At 46.0% G+C, this 21,023-nt stretch overlaps 1 long non-coding RNA gene across 4 annotated transcripts in view; it reads left to right on the forward strand.

The window, feature by feature from the left end:
- Positions 1-21,023, forward strand: part of LOC127486125 (uncharacterized) — a 149,134-nt gene that overhangs the window by 103,454 nt on the left and 24,657 nt on the right. For 3 of the 4 annotated variants that reach the window (XR_016221062.1, XR_016221061.1, XR_016221056.1), the window contains exon 4: positions 13,033-13,150. This is a non-coding gene — a long non-coding RNA (uncharacterized LOC127486125). Of the gene's footprint in view, positions 1-13,032; positions 13,151-18,429; positions 18,472-21,023 lie in introns of all 4 variants that reach the window. The other variant, XR_016221057.1, reaches the window with a different exon arrangement.

Consider the following 21,023-nt stretch of genomic DNA (forward strand, 5'->3'; position numbering starts at 1 on the left):
CTTCCACTAGCCTTCAGTCACCAGGACTCCAGCACTGGAGGGCTTAACACTTCGCCCCTGGGAAGTTGACCCAGGCTAAGGCAGTACTGAGGAGAGGTTTCCCTGCACAGCGCCTGAGGCTGCAGATGGGTACCTGGGAGCACACAGAGCATCACTGAACAGGAGCCTGCCCCTGCAGCATCTGGGAGAAGGAATGGTAGGGCCAAGTCAGAGAAATTGAAGGCTTTGGTGAGTCCCTCATCTCTGCTTGGTAATGTGCTCTTAGATCTCACTACCCAATCTTGAGTTGTTGTCATTTCCCTCTCCAAGGGTCAGCCCCATAAAGTGACTTAATTGATTCTTTGCTTTGTCCTGTCTGGAGAGCCATTCCTCTAAAATGAAGTTTAGTTTTTTTTTTTTTTTTTGAGAGGCAAGGAGAGATGGAGAAATACATCAGTCCTGTCTGCTGATTCACTCCCCAAATGCCTAAAACACGCATTACTGGGTGGAAGCTGGGAGCTGGAACTCCATCTGGGTCTCTCACCTGAGTAACAGGGACCCAACTACTTGTGCCACCTTGAGGCTTTCTAGGATGCTCATTAGCAGGAAGCTGAAATCAGGAGCAGAGCTCAGACTCAAACCCTGGTACTGCAGGGTGGGATGTGGGCATCTTGACTGATGCCTCAACCACCAGGCTACCTGTCCATCACTACGACTGGAGAATCTTAATGTAGTCTGGGGTGAGGGTTTTTTCATGAATAGCACAAATCTTTTGTTTATAGCACAAATATTAGAGTCTGGGATCTTCAAAACTTGGGCTTTTGAAATCCATAAGCCTCTGTTTAGAGGCTTTAATTTGGTACCATTTTTCTCAATGAAGCAATGATGCTGCTGATTGAAGGCCATGGAAAGTGTAAGGAGTGCAAATGCCTGGGGAGAAAATTTCTCCAAATACCATCCATGGCACTTATTGGACAGAAATTAAGCTTCTATCTGCTTGGATTCCCCCAAGCTGCTAACAGTGTTTTTAAATTTCTTGTAATAAGACATGAAAAAAGAAATGAGATGTAAATAGTAAAATAAAACAATTGATGATTTTCTGGTTACATGGGTACTTAGAAAATCTAAAGCAATCAATTCAAGCACTATTATTGTAGTTCAAAATGTAGAACAGTTGCATGATAAAAATAATATATCTGTGTATTTAAAAATCAGTATGCATGGTTGTGATTGTAGTGACCTCAAAATTTTTAGTCTTCCATTTTACAGAATATCCTGTCATAAACTTGTTTCTCTGTTGTAGGGTGTTCTAAATACTATCTTCAGAGTTGATAGGTTTTTTTCAATAGAATTCTTAAAATCAATGTTTTTTTTTTTTTTCATTCCAACCATGATCGATAAGATGTAAAATACAAAAAAAAAAAAATCTGTCCATGGTAACAGATAACATGATGATCTACTGTCTCTAACTGAGGGTTTTGGGCCCTCATTTTTCCTGTCATCTATCATATGGCATACATAATATTGTCATCCTTATTTTCCTAAAAAAAATCTTGACTATCAAAGACCTAAAAGAATCTTGACTAAATTTCCATGCAACCACCATCATGCAGTGAACACAGCAGAATCTAATAGATATCTAGACTTTAAAAGCAAACAAAGAGCAAACTTCTGTATAGTAGAACATAACAAAATCAAGAGGAAAATGACTTATTTGTGTCAAGTCTAACAAGGAGAAAAGATGAAGAGCTTATTCAAATGCACATGCACTCTCAAGAATGCAGTGTTTTACTGTGTAAGGGATGTGAACAAAAAAGAGCATCTACAATTAGCCAAGGATTGATTGGAAGATGTCCATCATTTTTAGTATTCAAAGAATCGCTAATGTGCACTACCTGTAGAAGTCATTTTGTAGATGCTAAGTAAAGTGAAATATTATGATAATGGAACTTGAAGTTGGCTGGTATATGGTCCTATTGACATGATTATTCATGACTGGTAAGACTTGAAATGGGAAGAACTCCTTTCAACAACATTGTGGAAATATTTAGTGAGAGACATAAAGGTCTTCACATTTTTCTTGACCCAACAGTTTCAAACTTTATGAATTTATGGCAGTGTTTTCCAGGATAAAAACTCCACATTTGCACAGATAATTTTGTTGCAGCAAAAGAAGGGTGTGGTTAGTTAGTGTGTACACTGACAGGTCTGCTCTTGGACTTGCTCATTGACAAGTCTCTCAACTACCTGGTGACCTTGGGCAAATGATGTGACTAAACTGTGTCCCAGTTTCTTCATGTGGATAATCATGATGGGGCCTAAATTGAGAATTGTGGTGAGGATCAAATGAGTTAACAAATAGAGAGTAACTTAAAAATGTGTGGAACATTGTAAGCACTCTCTATAACAATGATTACAACAAGAATGTTTTTAAGAGATCAACTTAACTACTCAACAGTAGGAGAATTGTTTAAACATTATATTACTCTGACATGATGCCACTTCATAAAACCATTAATATGGTATTTTAATGACTTTAAGACAGAAAAACAAGGTTGTGGTAGAATATTGAGCATAATGGAAGGCAAAAATTTCAGAGGTTCCTAAGGTTACAACCATGGACAATATGTATGAAGGTGGGAAGAGGAAAAGCATCTGTTAGTGTAGGGTAGTTGGATCTGGGTAGTTTGCAGAGCAGTTCCTTTATCCTTGTGTCACCTTTTTCAATTTTAAAAAAGTAAGCTATACCATAATGAAACCAATTCCTTCTTCTTCTTCTTTTTTTTTTTTTTTTTTTTTTTTTTTTTTTTTTTTTTTTTTTGACAGGAAGAGTTAGTGAGAGAGAGAGAGTCAGAAAGATATTCCTTCTGTTGGGTCACCCCCTAAATGGCCACTTCAGCAGGCGCACTGCCCCAATCTGAAGCCCGAAGCCACTTGCTTCTTCCTGGTCTCCCACGTGGGTGCAGGGCCCAAGCACTTGGGCCATCCTCCACTGCCTTCCCGGGCCACAGCAGAGAGCTGAACTGAAGAGGAGCAACCGGGACAGAATCTGGTGCCCCAACTGGGACTAGAACCCTGGATGTCAGTGCCACAGGTGGAGGATTAGCCAAGTGAGCCATGGTGCCGGCTACCAATTCCTTCTAAACACTGCCTTTGGTTTGGGCTGCTCGGGTGTGCTAACTTGAGGACTTGGGATAAGGTCATTTGTGGAACCTCAGGGGTGCAGATGCCAGACTCGGCAGCAATAGCATGGGGTGCACATTGGCATGGCCTCCAAGCCCCAGTCCATTCAGTAAGTGGCTCCAGCCCACTCTGCATGGCTCTGGCCCTGCTGTGGGAGGCAGGTGATCCCGTCCAGCCAGATCATCTCTGTAAGTGAGATTCTTTGGTCCATTTTTTCTGTTGTTTTCTTTTTTTTATTAAAGATTATGATTACTTTTTTGAAAAAATACATTGATTTACATTATACATAATATACACTATTAGGTGTAATTAGCCCACAAAAATCTGCCCATACTGAATGTGCACAAGCTGCTGAGTTTAGAAAGACGCCCATGACTGCTACTACTACTTCATCAAGGTGATAACCTTGTCCATCACTTCTGAAAGTTTCCTCCTGCACCACTGCCCCCTTTTATTTGTTTTATTGTGGTAAGGACAAGAGACAGAAATGGGGCATTGTTGTTTAACAGGCATAATGGTTTCAATTTTGCAAGAGGAATAAGTCCTAGAGAGCTGCTGTATGTCATAGTGCCTGGAGTTAACGCACATGTAGCTACTTGAGGGGGACTTGGCTTTATCTGAGAAGATGCTAAGGGCCTCAGCATATGCTGCTGTTAGATGGTCCAGGGCAAACATTTGAACAGCACTTCCTGAGGAAGAATTGAGCAGTGAGATGATTGAGTTGCTGGGAATTTGGCCAGCTCTTGCCCTTGCAGGGATGAGCCTGTACCAGAATGAGACTAGAAAAGGAGGACTAGTTTATAAGAGTATTAAAGGGGAAGATAATCTGGGATCCTTGTCCAAATGCTGGTGCCTTGGATGGTAATGGTCCTGTACTGCTATGATATTTAGATTCTGGCCTTCCAGAGATACTCGGACTCTAGGCAGTAAGGTGTGGCTTGAGGCCAGATCACTTCTTTGCTTTGCCACTAAGGTGATGTCTGTGCATCATAGCAAATACACTGCAGTGGTGGGCCTTGTGTTTACTGCTTGATGTGTTAAGAACAAGACTCATGGGCCCCACAAGACTGATTGTATTGGCTCATTCATTTTGTTAAGTAATATTTGAGGTCAACTGTGGGTCAGGCACTATTCTAGGCTCTGGGGATATGCCGAGGGCAACGACTAATCCATGCCTCAGGAAGACTGTTCACTCTGTACAGATGGCAATGAATAGATTAGCAAGGACACATATCATTTCATGTGCCTGAGACTAAAAAGAAAAATAAAGCAGGAGAGGATGGAGAGTGACAAGTGTAAGAGGGCCACTTCAGATAGAGTGGGGAACACTTCAAGGAAGTTACATTTGGTCAATGGGCTAACTGCAAGGAGAAAGTGAGATCTGAGATCTACATGAAACATAACAGGAAATTTTTTTTGCCTTACATAAATATACCTAGAATCCAGACACTTCTCCCAGTCTTCACTGCCAACTCTCTGGACCAAATCACCATTAATATCTAATCCTCCATCACAACTGGTCTGTTCTCAACACAGCCTCTAGGGTGTGTTTTTAGAAGTCAAAAGTTGTACGGTGCAATTTTAGTGTTGAAAGTCATGAATGACTTCCCATATTGCTTACAGTCAAACTTCAAGTTCTTAGCATAGCCTTCAAGGTCTGATGTGAGCTGTGTTTGTCTCCTGTGGCTCTGTGAACTAGGATGAGTGTTCTGTACAGTGTGGGCTAAGGCCTTTCACCCCAATTATCATCCTAAACCTGGAGGAACAGAGCCTTCTGTCGCTTCCCTGGGCCCATTATTGACTCTGAACAGCTCCAAGGAGGCTGGAGACAGTGGAGACTGTAATAACAGCTGAGGACTAAGAGGGTTTCCTATCTCACAATCTCACTCCTAGAAAACAATGAGAGAATTTGGTCAATGGCAAGGGCTGAAACCTATTGTGTTTAGGTAACTAAAATACACATCACCAATCTGGATGTTTTGACAGTGAACTTTATTTGCGGATTGATGTTGCATTCATTTTGCTAGTTCTGACATCTGATGGAGACCAGATAAAGAAACACAGTTTTTAAAGGTAAAACACAGTATTCTGGAGGCTGGGCCTAGAAGGGGCACACATCATTTTCTACCTAATTCCAATGGCCAGAGCTGATCATAAACCCCTCCTGGATACAAAAGGATAAGTAGATATTTGCCTGTGTGCCAGGAAGAGAAAGGTTTGGATGTCCTGCCACACCTGGAAGAGCTGGCTCCTGTGCATGAGCTGGGTCTCAGTGTTGAGAATTCCAGGCAGATGAAATGACATAACAGGCTGTGTTCACTCTTCTGGCAGAACTCGGGCCTTCATCAGCACACCTAAAGCCATGGCTTAAAATACTATCTATACTCGGGTACCCCAGGCATTTTTATCTCCAATTCAGACCCCCTTCTGAACTCCACACTTGAATGTTGTTATCCAGCTGTCCACTGCAACTCTCTGTTTGGGTACTTAATGTGTCATTCAAAAGTAATACTTCTAAAATGGAACTCCTAAATTCTTCCCTGTCTCTCCAAACTTCCTAATCTCAATGAAAAACAATTGCATTATGCCAGATACTCAGGACATGGCTTCTTCATTTATTTAGCTCTTTGCTAACATTTCTAGCTCATCAACAAGTTCCTTTGGTTCTGTCATCAAAACAGCAGCATTTTCCATAGATTTTCCTTCTCTTCGCTAATGCCACCTTTGACTTAACCACCATCATCTTTTGCCTGGAGTTTTGCAACGTCCTACTGGTAGATTTCCCAGCTTTGTTCCTTGGCTCTTGTTTCCAGACATTCAAATTTCTATGATACTGACATCTCTCAGTAGAATCTTCTGAAAAAAGAAATCCCATTTTCAGAGGTCCATGGTCCCCAGAACTTTTCCAGGACCACTTCCACTCTCTTTTGAGGTACCCAGACCTGCAGGCTCTGTGTGGAAGAGATTTTCACTCAGCCCTTGGTCTGAGTAGCTTGGAAGCCGGTGTCAACCGGATCAAGTCTTTCTAATTCAAGGCGTATTTTAGGAGTGGTGCACATCTTGGAGCTGTCCAGATACCTGTTGTATCAGAATGTAAAATTCACACTATACAAACTAGTGCTCAGAGTACAGAAGGTTTATTGGACAAAGAATAGGTGGTCGTGAGCAGAACAGAGACATACAGAAATGAATTGGACAGTACCCCTGCCCTGTCATCTCTTCCACATGGACAGCCACAATTCACCTCAGAGGAGAAAAATTAGACTCAAGAGGTCCCATCAGATGCAGAGGCTCACAGAGCACAGCTGGACTGGTCTGGCCCCCAGGGCCAGAGAGGGGCAGTGCCTCCAGTCTATGTCAATAGCTGGAAAGGGGTGAGGTAGGGACGAGGATGATGCTTTTCCTTTGGAATAGACAGGGAAACTGAGCCCTCCGGGGAGCCAGGGAGTGTATGTAGAGGTGGCCCAGAGAGGGGCAGGGCAGCATAGCCCTGTCTCAGTGGAGGTGGTGCAAGCTGTGGCAGTTCCCCTGATGACCCAGAAGCTGTGCATGCAGGGCGAGTGGAGCTGGGAGGTGAGCAGCAGCAACTGGGCACAGGTGTAGCCTGGTGCTGCTACAGGTGGCTAGAGCACCGCAAGGCCTTGTTGCAGGTGCTGCATATGAAGGGCTTAGTGTAATGCATGGCGGCTCTGCAGCTGCAGAGGACTGGCAAAGACACTGGTGCACTCAGGTAGCTGTAGCTCTAGTGAGGCTGGGAATCCCTCAGCTGCACAGTGCACATGTAGAGGACCCGGCTGGCACTGACGAAGCTTGTGGTGGAGGGAGGAGTGGGAGGAGAGGCCTTGGGGGGGCAGTAGGCATGACCTTTGGAGAGGAGGGCCAAGGTAGGGGGACCATGGTGGCATCTTAAGTGACAACTGTGGAGGGAAAGAAGTTAAAATCACCACTTCCTTCCCTTTTTCTCACTGCTTGTTACCCCTTTCTAGGCTTTATTTTTTTTAAGATTTATTTATTTATTTATTTGAAAGAGTTACACAGAGAGAGGAGAGGCAGAGAGAGAGAGAGAGGTCCTCCATCTGACGGTCCACTCCCCAATTGGCTGCAATGGCTGGAGCTGTGCTGATCCAAAGCCAGGAAGCTCCTCCAGGTCTCCCAGGCAGGTGCAGGGGCTCAAGGACTTGGGCCATCCTCCACTGCTTTCCCAGGCCACAGCAGAGAGCCGGATCAGAAGAGGAGCAGCCAAGACTAGAACTGGTGCCCATATGGGATGCTGGCACCCCAGGCCAGGGTGTTAATCCACTGCACCACAGTGCCGGCCCCCTTTCTAGGCCTTCGACTGATCTTACCTCCAAAATGAAAACTGACTCCAGACCAGGTCTGCAGATTCCGTAAAGATGCTCCTTGGCCACCTCCCACAGAACTCAGCAAGACTGGGGGCAACCTGCCCTTGCCCCTGAGTCCTCCACCTGGCCTGCTCAGAGCCTGAGTGATGTCCTCCCTCTTCACTTCCCTATCCTCTGTGCACCAACAGCAATCAGTTTCCAAGTCAGTTTCCTTCTTTTATCTTCTCAGCCTCCCTGTCCCACACTGGGGACTGCCTGGCTCCTCCCCTTGGGCCATGCCTGAGCCTGGGGGATTCTCCAGACACCACCTGGAAAGCATCCCTTTTCTGCAGACATCTCTGCCTGTCAACTTCACCCCTGGGATTTCCCCAGAACCCCACTAACCCAATTCCCTCCACACCTGTAGGCCTCTCCATCCTCCTACACTATGGAACCCCTCTTGCAGATCTTTGGGATGCCTCAGACACCTTCCCTCTCAGCACACCAGGGCCCCTGTGTCCTGCTGCCTGCTCTGTTATGAGGCACTGATCTTTACTTCTCTCTGTCCTCTCCTAGTCCACGTTACACATACCAGGACACCTGGGCTACCTTTGCCAAATTGTACCTCGGCATCCCCCTTTCAATATATGACTGGCATCTCTGTTTCCCTTCTTTTCTACCTCCTCAGCCCCCTTCCCTGCCCCCATTCGCAGTAGGCCCTTGTACCTATTTTTGGGTCTGCTTCCCAAATGGCTTCTCTGGTCCCCTCCCTTCTGTAAGCCCCATCCACATCCAGGCATCTCTGCTCCCCAATCCTGCCACATCACCTGAGGGTCCACTTCTACTCCCTTTACTTACCGAAGGAGCCCTGCACCTCTGCTTCCTCCCTTGGCCAGCCACGTGGATCCCACCTTCCCCTTCCTTGCCACACAGCACACTCACCCTAGTGGTTCCAGCCTACACCCCCGGCTTTAGCCCCAACTCAAGCTCCTACATCCCTCCTAGGCCCCATACCTGGTGCATGGCCTCTCAGTCTGCAGGGGCTGCCATAGTCCTGGGGCTTTTCTTGGCAAGTGCACCCTAATGCCTATTTTAAACTTGAAGGTGTCCTTGGAAAGATAGAGCAGCCATGCCTTGTAAGCTAGGTTTATATTGATGGCATTGTTTTCTAGAATGGGGATTGGGACCAAGACACGAAAGGAGTCACAGAGGTCTGTGTTACCTTGAGCTCACCCGTGCACCCCATCACCTGAATGTCCCTGTTTCATTTGATCAGAGTCAAGAGCACTCTCCGGTCTTGTTTTATTCTGTGGCTGAGATCAAACAAGTTGTTCAAGTGTCTTGGGATATGTTTAATTAGATTAAGAGGCAAACAAGAAGTCACAGGTGAATGAGTGAATCACAAGTCATTACTGGGGCCACAGGAGCAGGGTTCATCTGAAAAGAAAGGAAAAGAGAAAGAGTAGGCCAGTAAGTCCATAGAGCACATGTGACCAAGTGGAAAATGGATGGGGGATCGTGGACATAGGGGAGAGGGATAAAACAGAGTCCTGGCCAGAAGGGAGAAATGGGGACACAATTCTCAAAGCAATAACCCAGATCTAGACTCAGAATTCAGACTGGTGCAGCATCCATGCTTCCTTGTCAGTGAAACCCTTAAGCCCTTTAATATTGCACTCAGGTTGGTTGTTCGGAAGCAGCTAGGTGGGAGCTAGGGCCTGCAGCTGCTTGTCTCCCTGTTTCAGTTGTCATCTCAGGCAGGCACCTGAGGGACAGGAGCCAAGAAGGAAAAGGCCCTTTGTTTTCTTCCTGGAGTTCAGTGCTGCGCAAGCGTTTTGTCATCGATTCTTTAACAGCCTGTAGGGAGGAATTATTACTCCTATTTCAAAGGAGGGGTAAATGTGATCTGGTGACACCAATCACATCGTTCATAGCCAAGGGATCTGCAGAGTTATGGGTTTACACCTGGTGTTTGTGACATCTCAGCCTGTGCTCTTGGATGTAGCACTGTCCTCTCAACCATGAAAGCTGGACTGCAGGACAGTCCATATCTGAGTGATGGACAAGTGACACTCGAGGGCAGGAACCACTTGCTTTCATTTCTGTATTAGGAGCATCCGTTACAGAACTTTGAAGATGTGTGGTAAAAATAGAACTGGGCCAGCATTGTGGCCAGTGGTTTAATGATTGTAATGTGGACATCTCATATTGGAATATTCATTTGCATTCCAGCTACTCTGCTTCCAATTCAGCTCCCTGCTTTCACGCCTGGGAAGTCAGAGAATGATGACTCAAGTACTCGAGTCCTCCGCCATCCATGTTGGAGACTTGGATGGAGTTCCATGCTCCTAGCTTCAGCCTGGCCATTTGAGGAGTGAGACAGCAGATGGAAGATCTTGCTCTCACTCTTGCTGACGCTGTTAACTCTTTCTCATGCTGTCACTCTGCCTTTCAAATATGTAAACCTTTTTAAAAGCTAATTGCCTGAAATGGGCTATTCAGCAGTTATCTTTTATTTGTTTATTTATTTATTTATTTATTTGAAAGTCAGAGTTAGAGAAGGAGAGGCAGAGATAGAGGTCTTCTCTCTGCTGATTTTCTCCCCAGTTGGCCGCAGCAGCCAGAGCTGCACTGATTTGAAGCCAGGAGCCAGGTGCTTCTTTCCAGTTTCCCAGGCAGGTACAGGGGCCCAAGGAATTGGGCCATCTTCTACTGTTTTCTCAGGCCGTAGCAGAGAGCTGGATTGGAAATGGAGCAGCTGGGACTCGAACTTGCATCCATATGGGATGCCAACACCGCAGGCAGCGGCTTTACCAGGTATACCACAGTGCCGGCCCCAACTGTTATCTTTTAAATAATCAAGCACAGAAAGCAATCTGAGATTCTAAGACACTAGGAAAGAGAGGTTGGTGCCTCCATTTTTATCAAGGAACTTTTTCTTCATTGAACCTCCCAATATCATCCTGCACTGTATACTTTATATAATTCCAACCACCTACCCCTTACACATATACTTCAGATGGCCAGGCTTGCTTGCTTTCAGGGAAAATTGCCAGGCTTGTTTTCACTGTAACTAATATTTCTCTGAGCATCAACTTCCATTGTCTTGGTAACTGCGCCTCTCCCGCTGGGCTTTGTGTCCATTAAGGCACAGGAGGCTGGGGGCAAGGCTGTGGCTGGTTGTAGGAAAGCTCATTTTGTTACACTAAAGAGTCACTGTTGGGAAGTAACTAGCTGTGTGCTTTAGTATCCACGATCATCCACAAGGCATCCCTCCCTTATCTTAGAGGAAGAAAAGGAGCAGCCTGCTGGAATACCAGCCTTAAAGAAGTGCTTCGTATTGCTGTGAAAATACACAGGGGAGCCACACAGAATGCAGCATCTGACCTTGACTCCAGGGCAAATGGTACTAATGTGAACTCAATGCCGTTTCACTGGGCCTGGGAAAAATATAAAGCCCTTTGTCCTATGCCTTCTGAGCAAAGCTGCTGAGCCACTATTCCTGCTTTGGAAGCTGAAGATGGCCAAGCACTTTGCAACAGTATCTGAGTTCTCAGGGTCCTCAGGTGTCTCCCTTGGCTAGATGGCTTGAGGGGAAATTACCCCACCTCCAGTCCTTTTCCCACAAGCACGTGCCATGGAAGATGGGTTTCTCTTTTGCATCCAACAGTGTTTCAGGGCACCGTGACCTCTTCTCAGGAGAATTCTATGCAGTTTCCTCCTCTTAACCCAGTCTCCCCTTTCTCTAGAGACCAAGTCCCCTTTCTTCAGAGGTCAAGCCTCTATACAATATTCTCAAAACGTGTTCCCAGGACCAACAACATCAGCGTCACATGGGAACTTGCAAGAGATGGAGATCTCAGTCTGTACCCCAGACCTGTTGAATCAGAAACCCTGGGAGTGGATCCCAGTGAAATTCTGAGGCACTTTAAGGTTTGAGATCCACTGTTTTTGGCCCCAAAAGAAGCTCAATTTGTTGTATTGAGGATTTCACAGTAAAGAAGGAGGCTGGCATTCAGTTTTTGTGGCAAAATCTCTTTGCACCAGTCATCCCATGCCACCTCTGCCAGCAGCGTCAACTCTATCGTTTGATCTTCCTTTAGCTCTGAAGAGCTTTCGAACTGAGCCTCACCCTTTGATGCTCCCTCTGCTTTGCTTCTCTTTGAGAGATTGATTCTCATTGTAGGTGAACTCTGACACCTCTTCACTGTATTGGCAGGTCCTCGACAGACTGTAAACATAAGGGACTTGTCTTTGAGGCAGGATGTGCAGGATTAGTCTAGACAAGGGCAGGAGTGACAGTACCTGCAGAGAGGTGAGGAAGGAAGATGACCCAGCTTGGGCTGTAACTTGTCCTCTATTTGCGGGCAGTGGAGTGAGTGTATATTCAGGGTCCGTGCGGGGTTAATCCAGAAACAGGTGGTTGTACCTGTTTAGGGTGGGGAGCAGTAATGTTGCCATATCTGGGGACTGGACCCCTGGAGCTCAGCTGTCCTGGGCAGAGGGACATGCAGAAGATCATGGTTGACAATGGATGCTAAGGAAGGGTAGGAAGCAAGGAGTTTGGACCAAGGTGGCTGTCATGGGAAGCTGCAGAGCACAGTGTTCTGGAAGGGCATCCACAGCAATGGTCATGTGGTGTGAAAGTAACTGAATTTTAGAGGAAAAGTCAGTATCAAAAGATACTGCAGATTTTACAATGACCATGTCAGAGGGCTTGAAGCCTGTGAGAATTGAGATGGTCAATAGTATTATGAGCCCAGGTTAATAGGAACAGGGCTATAGTCAGCAGGTATTCCAGCATGCCTCAGCCTTTATGTGCAAGCCCTTTGTGCCTGGGGACAGCCTTCACTAGCCCACATTCCTTTATCTGTGGATGGGGCCACTTGGTGACGACCCACAGCCTCTCTTATTGCAGAACCCATTTATGGCTTCCATTTGTGATGGAAGCAGAGCTAGATAGCTGGTGCTGGGATTCTTCTTATTTGCACATTCAGTGTGTGAGGTTAGAGGAGTTTGATGTTCATTTCATTCTCCAGTGTGACTGTGGACATGATGAAAGACATATCTGTCTGGACCCAAGCAGTCTCTTTAGCAGGAATACCCAGCTGCTTCAGAGGTTCATCTGTGGACCTTTTTCTAAAACTGATGGGTGATTTCTGTAGGTGACAAAAGGCCCGAAGGCCTCATTGTTGGTCATAATAGCTACACACTCACACACACACACACACACACACACACACCCTGAGGACCAGTGTCTCTCAATTAGTGTTAATGGTTGATTATTTTCAGAGGCCTCATTCCATCCATCTCATCTGGATGACCTTGCTCCATACTGTGAGATGGGTTTCATGTGGGGCATGTAAGGAACTAAGCCCAAAACAGATTTTAAAAGATGATACATACCATGTGGAGAATCATCTTAGCTATCTTAAACATTTGTGAGTTCACATACAGGCTTGACAGTTACATTGCCTACGACTGCATTTTCAGAGGGTGATAAACTACCCACGAATGGGGGAATCAAAGAGTTCTTTGTCTTCCGTAGGTTATGCTCATGACTCCTGGGGCCACAGCTAGCGCAGGAGTTTTGCGGTATTGATGATACAGGAGACACATGCCTTTTAAAAAAGGAGGAAGAACTTCAGTTGTACACCGTTTTCCGAGTGAGTACTGGATGTTGTGGATGTTGGGTTTCACAATAGGGCTGCATATTCTTTGACAGTTTTCCAACACTATGTCCCATCCTGTTGAATGTGGATGGGTTTGTGACTACTTCACCAAGAGAGTAGGGCACAAGGGATGCTGTGTGACTTCTGAGGCTAGATCAAGGGAGCCAAGCAGCTTCTGCCTGGTTTTCTGGAATTCTCACCCCTGGAACCCTGAGCCTCTGTGTGCTAAGTCTGACTACCTTACGGTGTTGTAATGGAGAGGTCACATTTAGGTACCCTGAGCCCACCTTCTACACTTTGAGATAAATCTAGCCAAGCCATTTGTAACAAGTCCATGCGTTCAAGTCTTACTGGCTGGGCACCTAAACCTTGTGGAGTGGGTATGAACCATCCTTGATCTGCCCAACCCAGATTTCTGACCCACTGAATCTGAGAGAATAATAAAATGATGTTCTGTGCCACTGAACTTTGAGGGGGTTGTTGTGTAGCAGTAAATAAGTAGAACAGTAGGTAAGACTGGAATTAACATAGTAACAATAGCTACATATGGTACTATTCTTGTTCTACATATGGCAAAATAGGTCAAGCCAAAGTATTTCTAGTTAGCTGGGGTGGGGATGGAGTAATAGTGATATCAAGATAAGTGTATCTTTGTTTGAAGACAACCATGTGTCTCCTTGGGGAAGTACCCCAGAGAATTTGCAGGTTGGGGACTGGTCACCCAGGCATAACTGCCTGGTTGGTTTCAGGTGAACCATGTATGTGTCAGCATTCATGACCTCATTGGAGATCATTAAGCTGTCCAGTTCCCACTGGGACCCTGTGGACAGGAATGGTTTTGGTGTAGTAGGTTGTTAACAAGGAATTATTACCACAATAGTGCTGTAGAACATGCCTGTCCTCCCCCCAGTGGTTTAATGAAAAAGCATTGATTTATCTCATGAGTCTAGGCACAGAGATCTGAAGGAGAAGTCGCGAGGACTTTGCTGTTACCCGCAGCATCACCACTTGAGCTGTGCAGGGGGTTGCCTGCTGCCGGGGCATCCCCATGTCAGTGCTTCGGCCACTAAGGGGGAACCTGCCGCTGCTGATGGCGCCTCTGATGGTGAGCTGAGAGTGCTAAAAGATGCTGGAGTAACAGCCACAGCTTTGCTCCAGGTGCCAGAACTGGAAGCAGGAAGAGTCCTTTCTTTCCTTTACCTATTTCTAGTGTCCTTCCCATGACTCAGTGTTGGCCCAAAACTAACAGGAAGGAGTGACAAGGGATTCTGGGCAATGTAGTTTTTGAACTACCTGTTCTAGAATCACACAGCACAGGGAGGTGGGTGGGGAGTGGTTCCAAGGCTGAGAAACAGTAGGCAAATGACTGACACATTTGGGAATCTTAATTCTTGAAAACTTCAAGAAAATCTTTCAAAATATTGTTGACAAATCACAATAAATTAGAACTCTTTTTGCTAAGAAAAATATAATCCTGGGCCAATGTTGTGGCACAATGGATTAAACCACTGTCTGCAACACCAGCATCCCATGTAGGAGCCCCAGTTTGAGTCCCAGCTGCTCTGGGACTTGGGGCCAGGCCACCCACATGGGAGTTCCTGGCTCGTGACTTTGGCCTGGCCCAGCCCTGGCTATTTTGGGACCATTTGGGGAATGAACCCAACAGGTGGATGATGTCTTTCTCTGTATGTCTCTCCCTCTCTGTCACTCCACTTTTCAAATACATAAATCTTTAAAAAGTATATAATCTGAATGCAAGACAACTTAAGCAAAAGCAAATTTTGACACCTAAAGCTGAATACTCAAAAAAAAAAAAAAAGCTAGATATACAGGATTAAGTGAGGTCTTCAGCGCTTAGTTTCTCTCCATGTCTACTTTCTCACTCCATTTTCTTTCTTGTTTGCTTTTCCATTCTTAGGCAGGATCTCTTATATGGTAACAAGACTCTCAGTAGATTTGTATAATAACTTCATATCCACGAAAATAATGGGGGCAGGGGGAGAGGTGGGTATTTGGCTTTAGCAGTTAAGACTCTGGTTAAGATACCAGTAAAGATGCCTGCATCCCATGTCAAAGTACTTGGGTTTGATTTCTGACTCTTAACAAGCAGTTCCAGCTCACTGCAGACCTTGTGGGTTGAGGTGGGTGGAGAGACAGCAGATGATGGCTCAACTAGTTGGTTCCCTGCACCTTTGTGGGAGATCTGGGCTGAGTCCCAGGCTTCTGAGTTCTGGCTCCAGTCTGGCTCAGCCCTGGCTTTTGTGGGCCTTTGGGGAGTGAACTAGCCAATGGAAACTTTCTTTCTCTCCCTCCCTCACTCTCTGATTCTCTCTCAAATAAATAAATCAAATTTTACAATTAATAGGGGTTCTTCCTCTCCCTTTCAGTTCTTCCACCCACATTCTTGAGCCAGTACTGATTGGTTCTGAAATGCCATGTGCTAGATTGTGCTAGGTTCAGCCACTTAAATATAGCTGGAGTTCAAGGATTGGATCCTGCTAGCTTCAAGGTTGGGGTAAACTCCCTCCCAGGATCACTCAACTCTGAGAGGACTGACAGACTCAACCTGGAACTTTGACAGCTGTCACACATACTCGTCATTAGAAAATCTCTTTTTCCTAGTCAGACCTTTGTAGCTTTTTCACCTGAGTGGAGTTCAGAGACAGCTGGGGAGGTGTCCCCAGCTCAGCACAGCAGGACACCGGGGACTTCTGAGCACTGAGAATTTCACTTCTTAGGGAATCTCAGTTGCCTTCCTGGAGTCCATTCCCTTTCTGAGAGAGCCCCTCATTTCCCAGCCTTGCAGGAATCACCCTACACCAGCTTCAGCTGTGGGCTCCGAACACCTGGAGCCAATCAGTACTCCCTACCTCAGGTCCCTGTTCTGTGTTCATGGACTGTGTAGGGAGCTCAGGAATCCCAGAGAAAGCTGGGGCATGGATTCTCTTTGCTGTGCTTGAATAGTAATAGAGAACATTGCTATTGTTAAATCCACTATTGCATCCGTTGCTGGTACTACCATTACTGTGATTACAAAAAACAACAGTGACTCTTGTAGAATTATGCTATATATAAATAAATATATATGTACACATGTTCTTTATATATATTGCCTCACTTAGGAAAACAACCCTGTAGGGTAGAGGTCATTACTGTTCTCATTTTAAAGAAAAAAATTTGAACCAGAGAAGTTAAGTACTTGCCCAAGGTCACAGAGGTGAAGTGCTGTGGTTCGGATTTAAAACAAGGGACACATGTTCTGCTTTGTGAAACTTGTAACTGCTGAAGACCTAAGTGGAAGTCTGAAGGTAGTGGGAGGCCACCATGTGGCACTGAGGTGTGCACAGATGGAGAGGAACCAAAGGTGCTGTCTTGCATGTCCAGTATCAAGTTCTTCCTGCAGCCAGAAATACCTAATTCTGCTCTTGTAAGTTACATGAATCAGTGGATTTTTCTGTATGACTTCAACCCTTGTGAGACAGGTTTCTTTGCCTTCCAACTGAACGAAACCACATGCAGAAGCTGGTTCCAGGGAGCAGAGGTTGACAGTGCTGGACACTGATGTGGCATTGACTGAGCTTATGTGTGGAGAGGGGTAATGAGAGGAAAGCCTCCACTGCCAGCAGCAGGATTAACACTACTGGTTATGCTGCAGTGCGTTAACTGCTCAATTGCCCCCTGTTGGTTTTTGATATTCAGACCACTTATTTTTCAAGCTGTAGCATTAGGGGTCTTGGAGAAAATTAGGATGTTGAAGTTGGCCACTTGTTACAGCCTCCAGGAAGGCCTGCTCCAGTTATCTAATGATATGTACCAAACCGCTCTGAAACGCAGCAGCTTAAAACACACATTTATTATGAGCATTCACAGTATGTGGGGTGCCTGGGCTCACTCAGTGGTCAGTGCCTGGAGTCCGTCATGTTGCCATCCACTGATGGACTAAGAAAACTCAGCTGGGTTGGACGTGCAGCCTGGTGCTCTCACAGGGCAGGGAGTTGATGTGGGTGGTTTTCTGGGAGCTCAGTTAAGCTATTAACCTGAGTGCCTTCAGGTGGCATCTGTAATCATGGAAGCTGATTATTTTGGGTTAAGATTTATTTATTTTACAGACAGAGTGAGAGAGAGAGAGAGAAAGAGAGAGAGAGATCATTCATTCATTCACTGGTTCATTCCCCAAATGTCTACAACAGGTTGGGTCTAGTCCATGCTAAAGCCAGGAGCCCAGAACTCCATCTGTGTCTCCCATATGGGCCTAAGCACTTGAGCTATATACCACTGCTTTTCCAGGTACAACGGAGTGAACTGGATTGGAAGTGGAGCAACTGGGACTCAAAACAGCAGTTTGACATGAGATTCTGGTGTTGCAGGCTGAACCCATGAGCCACAAACCTGGGCCCTAAGCTCTGTTTTAAGAGGGTGTGTCCTGGGCCCATATGGATGCCAGTTCAAGTCCCGGCTGCTCCACTTCCAATCCAGCTCTCTGCTATGGTCTGAGAAAGCAGTAGAAGATGGCCCAAGTGCCTGGGCCCCTGCACCCATGTGAGAGACCTGGAAGATGCTCCTGGCTTCTGGCTTCTGGCTTCGGATTGGCACAGCTCTGGCGGTTGTGGCCAATTAGGGAGTGAACCAACAGATGGAAGACCTCTCTCTCCCTCTCTCTCTCTCTCTCTCTCTGCCTTTCCTTCTCTCTCTGGGTAACTCTTTCAAATAAATAAATCTTTAAAAAAAAAAAAAAAAAGAGGGCATATCCCAAGCATTCAAAAGGCCTGGATTTTAAGCTAGCATTCTGTCACTTATGACAGAGTCAGATGAACCCATTAGTTTTCAGAGGAAAGGGTCAGAGAAGGGCAGGCATGCTGGGAGGTACAGCTTTCTGGGATCAGCGTGGTGCGCCAGCCACAGCAGCCATTGGAGGATGAACCAACGTAAAAAGGAAGAACTTTCTCTCTGTCTCTCTCTTTCACTGTCCACTCTGCCTGTCCAAAAAAAAAAAAAAAAAAAAATGTCAGACAGAAAGAATTCAACTTTCCTTGGACTGCCACGGGCCCTGGGGAACACAGACAGGGGGACTGACTACTGGATGCAGATCTTTATCCCTGTTCCTCCTCCCTGGTAGCAGGAAGAGCAACACCTGCTGAGCCTTGCACCGACCACCCAAAGCAAGTCAAGGGGATTCTGAGAGGAAAACCTCTTGACATGGTGGGGGTGCACAGGTGAGATTGCTGTTTATCAACCCAGATTGGCTTAGAGCAGCACCATTTATTCTCTCCCAGATACCAGTCTGCTGGAGTGAATGAACCTGCCTCTTACCTCAGGTGTGTATGTGACCTGGGGCACCTCAGGTGTATTCCACTGTGGCCCAGGAGGCAGCCACTGGAGGGAAAGTTTTCTTAGGGAAATAGCACACGTGGGAGAGGGGGACCCCACCCAGGCCAGCACATCTCAAGCTGTTGTTTGCAGGGCATCTGCTAACAATTCATTGGCCAAGAGCTGAGCCCCTTCAGGGCACTGGGTATTCCCATTCCCAAGAAGGTTGGCCATGGATGTTTTGAATAACATTAGAAGCCTGAGCTGTATTGGGTTCAACTGCTACCTGTGGCATCCTATATGAGCACTGGTTCAAATTTGGCTGTTCTTCTGATCCAGCTCCCTGCTAATGTGCCTGGAAAAGCAGTGTTGGGTGGCCAAAGCACTGGGGCTCCTGCCACCCACATGGGAGACCCAGATGGAGTTCCAGGCTCCTGTGTCAGCCTGGCCCAGCCTCTGCTGTTGCAGCCATTTGGGGAGTGAACCAACAGATGGAAGATCTCTTTTTGTCCCCCCCTCCACCTCTAATTCTGCCTTTCAAATAAATAAATCTTAAAATAATTGAAATTCTGTGCCTGCAGAATCTTACCTGGGTGTGTCTGGCATAAAAGGGAGAAGTCTGGATCTGCCTGTAAAGTGTTAGCCATCCTTGTCATGGAGCAGCAGCATAACACATGGTTGGGATTTTCTATGTTATTTTCCACATTTCATACACTTATGATGTCATGTTTTCATAATCAGAACACACATGACAGAGAAAATGCCTTCTGAGAAGCCTTGTCCTCAGCTGAGGGAAGCAAGAACAAGACAGCCTCGATGGAGGGGATGAGGGCTGGGACTTTGGTTTTTCATCCCAGTGGTTTGCAAAGGGAAAGTGAATGCTGCAAAACCCGCCTTGTTTTCTAAGCTCGTTCAATTCTGTGGTCAGGGCAGAGGCTAAAGAGCTGCTGTTTATAAGACGTTGACTTTTATTCAGGGCCGAGTGACAGGAAACTTTTGGTGGAATGGATGTCCATGCTCCATCCTGTTAAGAAGGCGATGAGTGCCTGGGTCAAGGATGCTCACTGTCTTCTCGGATTCCTCTGCTCTCCCTGTCCCCATCTGCAAAATGCCAAGGCTGAGTGCAGTGATCGGTGAGGTCCCTTGCAGATGTCACTTCCAGTAATTCCACTGTTCCTCTCCAGATCTAACACGTTAAAAGACGCACCCCAAAGGAAGAGTTCTAATTCTCTCCCTGGCCTTGTGCTGACGTCTTTATGGTAGCTCACACAGAAGCACACGTGGGAGCTTCTTTTATTATTGTTTCCCAGTTGCACAAATATTAATAGGTATTGTGGAAATTTAAAAACACAAAAAGGATGGGCATTTGATGTGGCACTTGAGACGCTCGCTGTTCCAGAGCCCTCATCCCCTATACGAAGGCCTGGGTGGAGTGCCCATTCTGCTTCTGATTCTGTCTTCCCACTAGTGTACAGTAGGCATTAATGGGAGGAATCGGTGATGGCTGAAGTGCTTGGGTCCCTGCTACCCATGTGGGAGTCCTGAATTGAGTTCTAGGCTCCTAGCTTTAGCTTGACCCGGCCCCTGCTGTTGCATGCTTATGAGGACTGAACCAGTGATGAAAGTTCTCTCCGTCTGTCTCTCTACCTTTCAAATAAAAATTAAATATATAAAAAAATAAGGGCTTAGCCTCCATCTACCTTTAAAAAATAAAAATACAAAGAAAAAATTTACTTATAATTCCACCACCGTTAACTTTTTTTCCTTCTTTTTTTTTGACAGGCAGAGTTAGACAGTGAGAGAGAGAGAGACAGAGAACAGTCTTCCTTCCATTGGTTCACTTCCCAAATGACCACCACAGCTGGTGTGCTGTGCTGATACGAAGCCAGGAGCCAGGTGCTTCCTCCTGGTCTCCCATGCGGGTGCAGGGCGCAAGCACTTGGGCCATCCTCCACTGCACTCCCGGGCCATAGCAGAGAGCTGGACTGGAAGAGGAACAACTGGGACAGAATCCGGCACCCCAACAGGGACAAGAACATGGAGAACTGGTGCCACAGGCGGAGGATTAGCCTAGTGAGCCACAGTGCCGGCCCACTGTTAACTTTTATAATACATTTCCAGTATTTTTCCATTGCATGTGTACCAGAACTATTTTGAACAACTATTTATTTATTTGAAAGGCAGAAATTGAGAGAGAAATAAGTAAAGCACTGGTTCACTCCTTAAGTGCTTGCAACTTCTGGGCATGGGCCAGGCTTAAGCCAGAAACCAGTAACCTATCCTGGTCTCCCGTATTAGCGGCAGGAATTTGAACCATCATCTGCTGCTTCCAAGGTGTGTTTGCAGGGGGATGGATCAGAAGTGGGTAGCCAGGACTCTAATAAGCACTCTAATAATCAGTTGCTGATCTCTCAAGTGGTGGCTGAACCTGCTGTGCCACAATGCCCTCCCCTGAACTGACCTCATTTTTATTTCTGCTTTATAAGTTGTGACATTTCCTGTACAATTATCTTCTAATCTATTATTTTTAATAATTACTAAACTAATATTTTAATAATTA

Source organism: Oryctolagus cuniculus, chromosome 15 (genome assembly GCF_051225735.1).
Source record: "Oryctolagus cuniculus isolate XC-2025 breed Fujian yellow rabbit chromosome 15, ASM5122573v1, whole genome shotgun sequence".
NCBI classification, from domain to species: domain Eukaryota; kingdom Metazoa; phylum Chordata; class Mammalia; order Lagomorpha; family Leporidae; genus Oryctolagus; species Oryctolagus cuniculus.